A 13,982-nucleotide genomic window follows, 5' to 3' on the forward strand; every position below is an offset into this window, starting at 1 on the left:
ATGTCGGTGGTGAAAGCAGTGGCCTTGTTGTCGGCCTTGAAGCGGAGAGGATGATGTCGATCGTGCCCGACGACTCCACCTCAAGGGCGATAGTCTTACCAGGAAGGGTTTTAACAAAGATCTGCATCTTGATCTAAGAGGAAGCGAACTTGGAGAAGCTGTTGGACGCACAGTACGGCAAAAGTTTTGAGAAGGTGGAGAAAGGAATCTGGTCGAGCATGGTCCACTCAGGCTGGATGAGGTCACTTCTACAACAATCCCTTGAATCTCTCCTATGTAGCGAACAATGATTCTCCTTCTATCTGTGTAAAACTAGTGATTTGATTCCTCAAATAGACTGTTTTGCTAGGTGAAAAATACTTATTCAAAAAAAGTTGTTCCAGCTCAACCAATTCTTAGCTTCGTCGTTTAGAGAGAAGGAAAACCACAGTAGCCTAATAGTGTTAGTAGAAACGCTTTTGTATTTCAATGTGTAGTAGTATTTTAGAAAATCTTTCAGGTGTAAATATGGATCGTCTTAAGGTGTCATCCCTCAAAATTGTCTGTTGAATAATGAAAATTAATGCAAGATTTAGCTCAAAATTTTCAGCATCAATCGGAGGCCTCACAATGCTAGACCTCAGTCTTCTAGCAATGGGTGCAGCAAAATCTTCTTAGAGGTTGTTTTCATTGTCGGCACCAATTATATCCTATAGAGAATCAATAAGTATTATAGTAAAAGTAAGAAAATTGATAATAAAGAAAATTCTAGATTACCCAAATCGTAACTGAACTAATATCGATCTTGACACAGTCCTTGGCAATGATGCTAAAAACTTAATGAGTGAAAATCATAAGTAAACAACTATCGTCAAATAATAAAAGATATCAATCCCACAAACATTGTAAAATCGAGTATCAATCAGAATCGCGATGTAAGTTATCTAGACAATAATAGATCATAAGAGTTAAGAAAAAAAAGAAATAAATCAAGAAAAAAGAAATAAATCAAGAAAATACGAGGAGTCGTAGGAGAAATCATATTTTGAGAAGCAACTTTAGGATATCGATTTCTCCACGACGACTGCTGAAATCCTAAATATTATTTATTTTCTTTATCTCAATGTTTATACTCATGCAGGTGGTTTATCCTGAAATACTAGTATAAACTTTTTGGACTTATATCAGCATGTCTATGTAAAGCGATGCCTACTTTCAAGGTAGCCTTACTAGAATGATCGCTTTCTCAAAGAGACTCCTATAACATGGATGAAAATACTAAAAGGGAATGGTCGAATATTCTTGAAATAATTTTACCCCTACAATTTTAGGGTTTTTCTCTTACTTTCATCTATAACATGGATGGGTGAATTACTAATGTTTATCATATAAAAGTACAATACTTACTAAAGTGTGAGAGGTAACATAATAAAAGTGAACATAATGAGAGTATTCTTAAAAATAATAAAAATTAATATATAAAAAAGTCTTTTTCTATTTCTTAGTATTATTGTTTATATTTTATTCATTTAGTATCAATGTTTATGAATGGGTTTGATGTGAATCTTTTTAGCTAATGACAAAAATGACTACTTTTTATATCAAACTAGATCTAATTTCTATAGATTGATAAAACCAAGATGGTCCAATGATTATTTGATTAAAGGACTGGATTGGATTAGGACCTAGGTCCATTTTTTAATTTAATGAACCAGCAATTCAGTCCAATTTTGATAATTAATAGTGTTGGATTAACTACTCATAGAAATATTCTATTAACTATATTATCAATCTAAACATACTCCACCTTCTCCACAATGATTATGCTCATTTTCTAAACAATTCAATTATGTTGATGTGTCTTACTCAAATATTCAATAAAATTTATTGGTGCAATCATGACCTACTATGTGTTTGCATATGATTTTAATATTTGGATAATATTTAAATTAGATAATATAATTTTATTTCATAAGTATGTTGCAAGTGCAAGTTTAGAAGGTTCTTGGTAAGGAAAAATCAAAGTGGACATTTAATATGAAGTAAATGTTGAAGCCTTGAGTGGTTCAGTGCAACAATAGTTTTTTTATATTTAGGTAAGGAGTTTAAATTAGGCCTTGTGTTGTGGTTTAATTTGATTTGTGTATGTAAGATGTAAGGACTTAGGTATTAATTCACATATGGAGTACCTGATGACTTTAGGTTCATAGAGGATTGGGAAATGGTGGTATAATACACTTGAGGAACTACAAGATGATGAGCATTAGAGGAATTAGTTGTGCCTATAAAGTAAAAAAACACAAACGAGCGTGAAGGATGTACAAGTAGGAAGCAGACAGACTCAGTACATTTAAGAGACAAGAAATTTAGTGGAAAAGTACACAAGTGGAGGGTTAAAATAGAACTGGAAGGAAGTCGAAAGGCTTAGTGCATCCAAGAGACGAAAAAATTGATGGAAGATGGTTGGAGGTGGAAGAAAGCAATTGTTATGGGCTGAGAGTTGAGTGAATTTGTATTCAAGTGAGGGTGGAAGTCAACTTAGGTAGATTCGACCAATAGATGGGCCAGAGTCAAATTATGGAAGTCAACTGAGAGGCAATTGACAGACACAATCAGTTAGAAAACTTATTATAAAATTGCTTCAAGTGGTGCAGTCGACTATAGATTTAGTCTAATGAAGATTTGTGATCAGTCAATTGATGCAAGTGTTATATGAGAAATCAAAAGAAAAGTTTGTAAGCTCTGATGGTTGATGACCAATTGACTGATGACCTTGGATGAAACAATCTTCATAGAATTTGATCACGAGATGAGAGAAATGATTGCATCAATCGATTGAGGATGGGCAAACAATTGATTAATGATCCCTAGATGACAAATAGTCACAAAAATAGGGCTTTAATCAGGAGAAATAGTCGTAATAATGTTTCAGTAGTTGACTAATGGATGCCACGTTAACATGATTGTGCCAATTAAGGAATTTGTGGAGGTCTTTAAAAAGAGTTTAGAGGCCATGAACAACATCTATTAAAGAATTCAAAAAGCTATCCTTGTTATACTCATTGTTTGAGCCTCACTACTTCACTCTACTTTCTCTTGAGCCTATATTACAACTACAAAAATTTTATAAGAGATTTCTCCACCTTTAGCCTTTTACTGAAGAGGAGAAAAGTAGTAGATTCCCAAAGTGGTTCACCTAAAGAGTCATAAGATGTGTATGTAACAATTATAGAGAATCATGAACCACGTTGAATAATATGTTGTGTGGTATGATGTTTATTTTATATCTTATGATTTTCGCTGCTAGCATATGTTTATGTCTTACTAAGATCGTAGGATCATTTTAATTTGTTGGCACACACATTATTCACCCCTCCCCCTTTAATGAATCCATACATATTGAGACCAATAGGAAGTCGAATGAGGTTAATCGGATAAACAACTAAAGAAGTTCCAATGGGTTAATGAGGACCGGATCCTAGGCAAATGCAATAAGTTCTAATGGGGCAACTAGGATCATACTCTAGGCATGACAAGGAAGTCTCAGAGGCGAGGAGCTTCTTGGCATGAAGGAAGTTCTGAAGGTATGAAAAGACTCTTGGCACCAATGTTAAATTAGCAAGGAAGGGTTAGCACCTTGGGAAATGAAAGAATTAGAAAGTGAGCACGAACTCAAGTTGTAAGTGGCTAGAGAAATATGCTAGTTTACTTAAGGTTAAGAGTAGTTGATTGGAGGGCTAGTTGGCTAAGCAACCGATTAGGCACCAGATAGAGTCAAATATTTCTATCTGTTTATATTTTGGGGCTAGTCGATTAGTGCAGTCGACTACTAGTCATTAATCGATTGGAGATCTTCTAACAGTCAACTAATAATTTCAACAGTAACAACCCAATTTGTTATTGTGGTTAGAAAATGAATCATGTAACTGTCAAATCATGTAGACAGTTGATTGATGATGATTTAGTAGTCGACTGGACACTTGGAAAAACTAATGTCATGGAAAGATAGCAAATTTGATGGGAAGACTTATAAATAAGGGTACAAGGCAACTCAGAAAGGCATGATAGAGAAGCTTAAAGCTGAATCTTTGACTTTCTAAGTGCTCTAAGCTTACATTTTCAATTTCATTTTCCTTGTAAAAGTGCTCTCATAGTGACTATCTTGTGCTTCATATATTTCTTCATCTTGTAAGAGAGTTTCTTCACCTTTAATTGTTGATTAACAAGGAAAAAGTTTTTGTATTTCTTAATATTGTTATTTTTTTATAATTCAGGTGTCTAGGTTTCACCAGACTAATCCCAGAGGTAGATGATCTTCTCCCTTAGTTTGCCTATCAAGTAAATGTGAAACACAACTTATGCACATTTAGAGGTCAACCTCTAGAATATTCATTCCTAATGGCATTCAAATCTTGGTCCTTTTACTTATTCTCTTAAGTGTTTTACTATTGCACTACATTCATAGGGGCTTCTTAATACTATTATTGCACTAATATATATATATATCCCACATTTAATTTGTATTTTAGAAATTTCCATCAGGTATTCACCCCTCCCCTCTATCCTCTTCTATTCTTCTGTAAAAGGTGGAATCCACCACCCCAGCGGCCCCACACGGTCGGCCCCACAATAATCTGTGAGGAGATAAATCGAGAAACTGCAGTTGGCCACGACGACCCTCTATCCTCTTCTATTCTTCTGCAACTCTGCTCCGTCGTAATCGACTCGGCTATGCCCCGGGGGCCCCTCTATCCTCTTCTATAATCCTACAAGTGGAGTATTAATTGATGATTAATATCAAGACGTTATTTTTTGTGAAGAAGAGCTTCAAAGTACCAACAAATAATGATGAAAAAGTACTTGAGTCCAAAAGATAGATAAATGAACTAAAGAAGGCCCTTTCAAGAGTGCAAAGGAGTCATAAGAGGAACTCATGCATTGAGCTTCATGAAGGTACGCAAGACTCTAGAATAAGTAAATATGATTTATACATAAATCAATTGCAAATTTACGAGATGAAGGGAGAAGAAACTATTAGCGAAACTCTACTAATGCTTCAAAGAAATCTTGAATTGTCTTCATGTCATTAGAGAAAGCATGGACAACTGGAACCTTAAAAAGTATGCTTTGAAAGTGTTCCCTTGTACTATTTTATAAACATCTATGATAGATGCATATAAGATGTCGATGGACCTTTTTAACATTAAGGTTACATGAATTATTTTGTGAATTTAAACCTCATGAAAAAGGTATAGATGTTCAAGGACCCAATTAGAAAAGTTACATCTAAATCTAAATAAAAAATAACATGTTTTGGGTGTAAAGAAAACAAAAACAAACAAACAAACACTACAAGATGGATTGCTTGGAATTGTAAAAGCAAGAGGAAAAAGAAAACACTAAAGGCAACTTGGGATAAGTCTTCTTCATCAAAATCTTCGAATGAAGAGGAACAATGCAAGGTGACTAAGAATATGGCCTTCATAACCATAAATGATGGAGTCTCAAGTGACAAGGAAGCCTAACCGGATAAAGAAGCCTCATCAAGTGAAGAAGAAACATCATCAAGTGAAGTGAAGAAGGATCATCATCAAGCAATGATGATGAGGTAACCTCTCTCAAGCTAGAAAAATTGTATAAAACTATTGCATGTTTTATTCTCTAGAATAAATTTAAGGATATGGTTAAGATGCTTAAGAAAGAACTTAGTGTTGGGATCAATGTGAGCCAAAGGGGGGCTAAATTACTCTTTCACACTGAATCAGAGATTGTAGGGGAAAACTTTGACACAAGAAATGAATGACACACAACAGTAGATTTATTTGATTTACTATGATTGCTACGCTAAAGGTTAAACCTAATGTTCTACCACCACTAACAATCTTTCTCCTTCTCAAACCAAATCCAGGTGGTAGCAATGCAACAGTAGATTTATTTGATTTACTGCCTCTTAAGATTGCTACGCTAAAGGTTAAACCTAACGTTCTACCACCACTAACAATCTTTCTCCTTCTCAAACAAATCTAGAGGTGGAAAACTTATTATAGCAATGTACTATAGTTTGTAGCTCAATGGAACCATGAAAGAGAAGAGAAAAGGATTAGAGCGCCCTGTGTACTAGAACTCTTCATCTTTATACTTGAGATTGATGAGAGTTGGGCTTTTGAGCATTTGAGTGGAGCATAAAATTCGAGAGCCGAGAGTCATGTAGAATGTAACCAAACATCCTTTTTAAATAACCTTCAATCGGGTTGGTTTATGCACCTTTTTTCAACTATTATTCAACTAATCTCACCTATCTCTCGATTATTGTAGATGTTGATTGTTGACTCGACCGTTAAACGACCTGATATTTGAATATAAGTTGATTGCTAGAAATAATCAATCGATTGTTAGCCACAAGTCGAGTTGAACGGTTGAGTTGAAATCTTTCTGCATTCTCAAAATAGTTAACCAGTAGATTAATCCATGACAACAATCAACTAATGACACTAAATTGAGTTGAGCAGTTGAATCAAATCCCTTCAATGCTCTCAAAATGATCAATCGGTTGATTGATCCCCGACTATAGGATCGAGTTAGAGCGCTAGAGGGGGTAAATAGTACTTCGTGGCTTTTTCACTTGTTCGACAAATCGTACATAAAACAAAGTGCATAAATAAAACTTACAACAAAAAAGTAAGAAATAAGTATGCTTTTGTTTAATTGGTTCACAACCACAAGCTGCTACTCTAAGGCCCACAATCCTTGATTGTTTCTGACGGGTAATCCACTATAAAAACTCTCCTCTAACGAGAAAGAGTTTGTCACTTTACAAAATCAGATTAGGAACGGTAAATCCTTACCATTTTAGGATGTTAAGTACAAAAATGACAAAGTAAAGATTACTAGCTTAGAAGATTAGAAGTATGAATGTTGGTGCAGCTCCTTGGCATTACGATGACATACTGGATTGGCTGTTTGCGCGTAGGAAGTCGTCGTAGTAGCAAAAAAGGTGGAACCGCCACCTTAGCGGCCCCCTGGTCCCGGCCCCACAAGTGTCCAGAGGGAGTAAATCACGGGCGGTCATTTTAACCTTTTTCTCGTATAGCAAGTTGTCCTACAACTTTTATATCAATGACAAGAGATAATCAAGACAATCATACAACCATGTCAATACAAGAGACAATAAAATCTATCACACAAACATAAATCTTACATCTCCCCTTTGCCAAATATCAAAAAGAGAGCAACACAGCTCCCCTATAACCATGCATACACACAATGAGGATATGTAAATAAAGTCATACAGCAAGAGAGAAAATGAAAAATACGCAAGATTTAAGATCACAATTCGAACAAAAATGCCAATCCATACAATAAGTCAGTAATCATCTCAAGATAGATGGGGAAATATAGTTGTGCATCAAACATCCTCAATACATATCACGGAACGTAAAAACCAAGACACTAAGCTGCCAATCCCCGTCATCATCGCCTAAGACTAGTGGAGGAGGTGGAAGTTGTAGATTAGGGGTGATCAAAAATTCAGAATAAACCGATCGAACCGACCGAACTTAAAAATTCGATTAGGTTATTTCAGAATTTTGATTATTTTTTTTCTAAAAAATCAGTTAATTCGATTGGATTTCGATTTTAAAATTTCTTATTCGATTAAATCGAATTAATCAAAATAAAAAAAATAATTTTTAAATTTCTAAATAAGTAAATTATAAATCCCTAATTAATTGATAAAATTTTCATAATATTTAAAATTTTTAATCATTTTCGATTAATTCGATAAAAAATCGAATTAATTTGATTCGGTTTGATTTATTTGATTTTATTTAAAAATTCGGTTGATTCTGTTAGTTCAAAAAAATTTGATTCGGTTCAATTTTGGTTAATTTGATTCGGATCGATTCAATTTTAACCGAATACTCAACTCTATTACAGACCCTATTGACCCTGATTCAAAGATCACACCATCTCGTACATCTTGAGATGTCATTGCCTGGTGGTGTCAACTCGTGTATGCAGCTGCAACATTTGAAGATCAAACGAGAACTGAAACTAGTGATGCTCCATACTAAGCTCCTCGAAATGCGTGTTCATAGATTCCTCGAAATCGTGGTACTGAAACTCTAGTCGAGCAAATCTATTGAACAAACTCGTATAAGGCTCGCTTGCAAGCATAGGAAGCTCATCCACCATAGGGCTCTCCCCGGCTTCCTCACCAAGTTGTCGCGATTAGAGGAATCTTTATGCTCCCCTATCTATGACGTCCTGAAGTTGGTTGGTAATTCCTAGACCCACTTGTCGACCTTAAGACATATCTTCAAGGTCACTTAGCGAATCTCTCCATATCTTCAAGCTCACTGAGTTTAGGATGTATGCTCTTCGACATGAGCCACTGAGGGGGAGGACTTTAGTTGGCGTTTCTTCAAAGAACATACTCCAGTGTCGCAGTGAAAGACTTTAGGGTTTTCGTTCATCTTATCTTTAAAAAAAATGATAAATCCCAGTTAGTTGTATTGACTCAATCCCCGGGGATGATCGATCCGGCCTTACGGAAGTTTCTCATCGGCCACTAGGGTAAATCGGGAAACGCACGTAGCGGTCAACCCAGATGCCCAGCATCCTTTGATTGCGATCCTCATTTAGAGAAAAATTCCTGCAAATATGTCATAGTTGGGGATCGAACCGCGGGTGTTTGAGTGACAACCTGAATGTCTTTGTTCATCTTATCCTTACTTCCTCAATGTTTTGGCTCAATTTAATCAATTTTTCACAAATAGTGAAGATGATGTAGCCAAAATAGTCACCAAGGTGGATGCTAAGATGGCAGAAATCAGATGCTGCTGAGATGGAAATATTATCAGACTCACACCTAGTCCGACCAAGATGGTGTGGTTTAACCTACGAATACTAAACTAAACATTAAAAGGCATTGAAGTTTTTAATGCTTAAACCATTAAGATGTAGTAGAAGCAAAAGCAAAATAAAAATTTTAAGGAAGAGAGATTCTGAACCTATAGATAATACTCATACCTAAGTATTTGTAGGTGCGAGAGAAGAGAAAAGTCTATAAAAATCGTGATTATTTTTTTAATTGACACATGTATATAGCCTTTCAGATTGACTAATCCGGAGATGACTGATTCAATCTCATAGAAATTTTTCATCGACTACCATGATAAATCGAAAAGTGCTCGCAGCAAGTAGTCTAACGACCCTTGTGATCATTTTTTTTTAATTGACACATGTATCCAACCTTTCAGACTGACTAATTTGGAGAAAACTGATTCAATGATTCAATCCTATAGAAAGTTTTCATCGACTACTATGATAAATCGAAAAGCGCTCGTAGCAAGCAGTCTAACAACCTAGCATTCTTAGATCAACCATCAATTAAGAGAAATTCATCTGATAATTCATCAAAACTGAAACTTGATCCTTAGATAACTAAGAGACTATGTAGGCACCCTGTTGTAACACTGTAGATCATGATCATGATCTTTGAGAAAAGTGAATCTATTCTATCTCATCCATTTTTACCGATATAATTATTATTTAATTATGACAGCATTAACCATTCAACCATGCCGCGGGTTAGCGGGCATAGTTGAATTGGTTACGACAGAGCAGAGTTGCTAAAGTGGGCAAGAGCAATGTCTTTCTCTGTCATGGCCAACTGCAGCTTCCTGATTTATTTATTCACAAATAATCGTGAAGCTGACTATCCTAACAATTGATCGTGAGGCCCACTGAAACCACTCAAGAATAGGTGGATATACTAAACTTATCCTCAGTATAATCGAAAATTTCTAAGAGTGGGCCACTAAATATGATTTATTGACTTGGCTTATGGTACCTAACCTCGTTCTGCTTATCTCCCAAGGTATCAATCATTGATGACACACCATTGAAAATTTCCTAAAGTTAGTTTACTTTTTTGTTTACATACATAATTGATAAACAGTTGATTTTTGGGAGATCGCTATCAACCAATCCATCATGCCGAATACTAAAATCCAAACTGATCATGTTTATTTCTTGTCGATAAGTTTGGCCTCCCATCAAAGCTCTCCAGCCATCCACCAACCGAGAAAAAAGTGGCCTCCCACTGGCCATTAGGCCGTACCACTTCGGAGCAACGAGCCAAACTTGGTACGCGAGTGATCTCGTCTTCTCAAAAAAACTGATAGAATACGTACGGATTTACCAACTGTCGTGCTCTATTATAGGTGCTTATAGATAGCAATATCAAATTGTCGAAGTTAGTATTCAACGATATTGCTCCGCTACAAGTGCTTACGAATAGCAGCAATCCATTTCTCAATATACAACAACAATGTCTCGAAATAGAATTTAGAATTTGAGTTTCGTGTAAAGTGTAAAATGCGCCAACAAAGCGTCCATTGTGCGCGCGCTAACCACGGGCTTGCAAGTGCAAGCACCTGCTCGCCTGTGAAAAGAGAACACATGAAGAAAGATCATGAGATTTACTGATGTTAAACTATTCCTGTATATATCCTTTTATAGCATTAATTAACAATTAATGTTATTCTGAATTAATTTTAAATAATTAATTTTTTATCACCCTTAATCAATTTTAAGTAAATTAATAGTCTAGATCTATTTACGCAAAACGTAAATTTCAATTTTGAAATCAATTTCGACGTTCATTGATTGATAATACCCTAAATTTTTTATAAAATCATATTGATCTTTTAAGATCCAATATCTAACTCCAACAACTACAAGTCAGAAGGACGAGGCTCCCTTCTAGTGAAAAACACGAAGAGAGAATCCAAGGAAAAAAATTACTTTCAAAATATAATTGAGTTGATTACGACGGATCAGACTTGCAAAAAAAGACAAAAGTGCAAATCTCAATAAAGTCAAGATAATACATTCTTTAGCATGACCAACTATAATTTTTCAATTCACCTCTCATTAAAAAAAATTATAAAAAAAATGATAAATCCCAGTCAGTCTCATAGATTCAATTCCTGGGGATGGCCGGTCCGGTTGCACTGAAATTTTCCACCGACCACCAGGGTAAATCGGGAACCGCATACGGCGGCCAATCCAGATGTCTAGCATCCTTTGATTGCGTTCCCCATTTGGAAGAAAATTCTTTCAAATACGCCGTAGCTAGGGATCGAACCGCGAGTCCCTGGGTCACAACCCGAATGTCTTACGGTTGAACATTGTCCCAGGGACAAAAAAAAAAAAACAAAAAACAAAAAAAAAAAAACTATAAACCAAGCAAGTCTGGGAGAGAGGAGGATACGCATGCATTCATCAAAACGTTGAAACCAACGACAGTTAGTACAGAGAAGAGGTGTCCTGTCCTGCCATTTTGTACAAACACTCAAGCAAGCATTAATTTTGGCATAAAGCATTCGTCCAAACTTTTTTCATAATCGTAGCATGAGCAAGGAAGGGGACAAACATAGAGCTAGCTAGTCTAACTGCTAGTAAATAAATGCCCAGTGATGGAAAAGTGTTCATGAGCTCTTTGCTCAGATGAATCAATGGCCATTGTGATAGAGAGGAAAAAAGAAGGCATGAACGCTAGCTAATCGGGGACTCTGTATGATTCAATGGTGATCCCTGATAGCCATGAACCTGGGAACAACAACTGGAAAACACCAAGAACAAACATGAATTTCATCTTTCCTGTTTTTTCCTTTACCGAGAACAAAAAAATGCATAATCCTTCTTTTTATCAGAAAGAAAGAAAGAAAGGAAGCATGGATTTGTATGGAAAATGAAGCCAGAATCAAAAATTTCGTGAAGGAGAAGGAGAAGGGGGGACTTACATCGAGCTGCTTTTGGACAACACGAGGACGTCTTCGAGGACGCCGGCGAGCCCTGTACCCGGTCACCGCATAAATGTCCTCATCGATCTCCTCGCTGGTGAGGGCGACGGAGATCTTGAGTCTCTCTCTCCGATCCATACGTGACGCCCTCTTACCGGCGGCCTCCAGCACCGACGAAGCCCTCGCACTCCTTCGCCTCGTCCTAAGACTCCACGGTGATGGCGGAGGCGGCATCGAAGATTCGAGATCCGCCTCCGCCTCCCGATCCGGTTCCTTTTCTGGAGGGGGAACTTCCGACTCGTTCCGTTCCACTGCCTTGCGCAGATGGACCAAAAGCGCCTCTCTCATCTTCGCGATCCCAGTTTCGTCGCCTCCGCATTCCGCCTCGGCCGCTCTCCAGCCGCCACCGACGCCCTCCGCTTCGGCCCGCACTTCGGTGGAGAAGCAGCTCTGATGGCTCCTCCAATCCTTCGACGCAGGCAACGAAAACTTATAGTGGAGGCGCCTTTGGCTTCTCGTCTCCTCCGCCGCTCAGCCAGCTTCTGCGCCGCCGCGGTCGCCTCCGCTAAGAACGGCATCGATGCGCCCGCCCAGAACCCAGTTAGCGAAAAGATCCAACACCCCGAGGAGGAGAGATGGCCGCCGACGAGATCGAGGGAGGCGCGAGGAGAGACACAGGAGAGTTCTCCGCCCACGGGCGTCGAATGGCCCTTATAAATGGAAGAGAAAAAAGAACTACCGAATCAATAAATTAATTAATTAAGGAACGTCGTTCGGATCCATGTTTTTATCGAAACATGGTTTCAGACAAAACCTCCAATAACAAACGGACAAATGGTGTCCTGGCCTTGTTGGTGTGGCGACGTGGAAGGTGGACACGCATCTGTGGGTGGGACCGTGGAGGGAATGATTCGGGCGATCAAGTGCTCACCTCGCCTCGTTGCTAAATAATTAATGTCCAATGTGTCGTAGCTGGACTAATCGACTTGATACACCCAAATCGACTAAAATGGCGAGGGTATCGGACCATATACGCCACTCCCTTTCCTGTCATAAAGAAATTTAAATATTTTCAATTAAATAATCAAAAGGAATTAATGTATTTTAAGATTCCAAATGACTCTTGATGAAGCTAAAGATAATACCTTTTTTTGTCGTGGTTAATTATAACTTTTCGATTTACCTTCTCACATATAGTCGTGGGACCGACTGTGAAACCGCTGAGGTGATAGATTCTACCTTTTGTAGAAAAAAAGGAGATTCCAATGACAACATCTAAATGATGTTTTAGGTTCTTAACATGAATTAGCTCAATATAAATCAATCTACCAACTAATCACCCTCCGATTAGTGGTGCAGTAGTATGATGCCTTTGTAATCTCTCAAACATCTAAGAATCAAATCCTAATGGGTCAAAAGGATTGAATATTAAGCGGTGGAGTCTCAGTGGATCAAAAGGATCAAACACTAGACAGAAAACTAGATGAGTTGATTTAGCAGAACACTTGATGGGTGAGTTGGACTGGATATCAAAAAAAGTCTTGATGGATCGATCAGACACTAAGCAGAAGAAGAAGTCTAAATAGGTCGACTCGACTGGATGTTTGACGAGTAAGTTAAGAAAAAATCCTTGAGAGGTCTACCAATCTTTTAGAAGGCAGTGAGAATGTATCCCAATTGAGATAAACCTTAGGCGTTGACCGAACTAAAAAAACTAATGAGAGTTTTTAAATTGAGATCAGATAGTCTTAACTATCAAATTAATCCATGTGTACATATATCTTACTATCTCTATTTTGCAGGATTATTATCATGTCTATTATACTAACTTTGTTTTGTAGAAAAATAAAATTCTCTAAAATCAAAATGTTCAGTTGACTAAACAGGTTGGTTCGGTCAACTAATCAAAGTGGATAAACACATATCGAAGTCAACTCAAGCTCAAAAAAAAGAGTTTAGTCGACTGATCAAGAAGATCAATCCTCTAAACATATATGGAAATTGAAGATCGGATATGATCGAATCAGACAACAAAGAAATCTTTAGGATTCTGTCGAGATCAGGAGAATCAGTCAACCAATCAGGAGAATTAGTCGACCGATCAAGTGGATTACACAGGATTGATCTAATTAGATCAGAGCAAGCAAGAAAAGAACAAGGGTTCAGTTGACTAATAGAACGTTCAATCCATTG

General features: G+C 37.2%; 1 pseudogene; it reads right to left on the reverse strand.

Annotated features, from left to right (window-relative positions):
• Window positions 1-11,433: 11,433 nt before the first annotated feature.
• Window positions 11,434-12,367, reverse strand: LOC141819263 (uncharacterized; annotated as a pseudogene).
• Window positions 12,368-13,982: the final 1,615 nt, after the last annotated feature.

The sequence above is a fragment of the Curcuma longa genome, unplaced genomic scaffold (assembly GCF_044706935.1).
Source record: "Curcuma longa cultivar G26 ecotype Majalengka, Jawa Barat unplaced genomic scaffold, ITB_CL_G26_1.1 contig_28476, whole genome shotgun sequence".
Classification (NCBI taxonomy): domain Eukaryota; kingdom Viridiplantae; phylum Streptophyta; class Magnoliopsida; order Zingiberales; family Zingiberaceae; genus Curcuma; species Curcuma longa.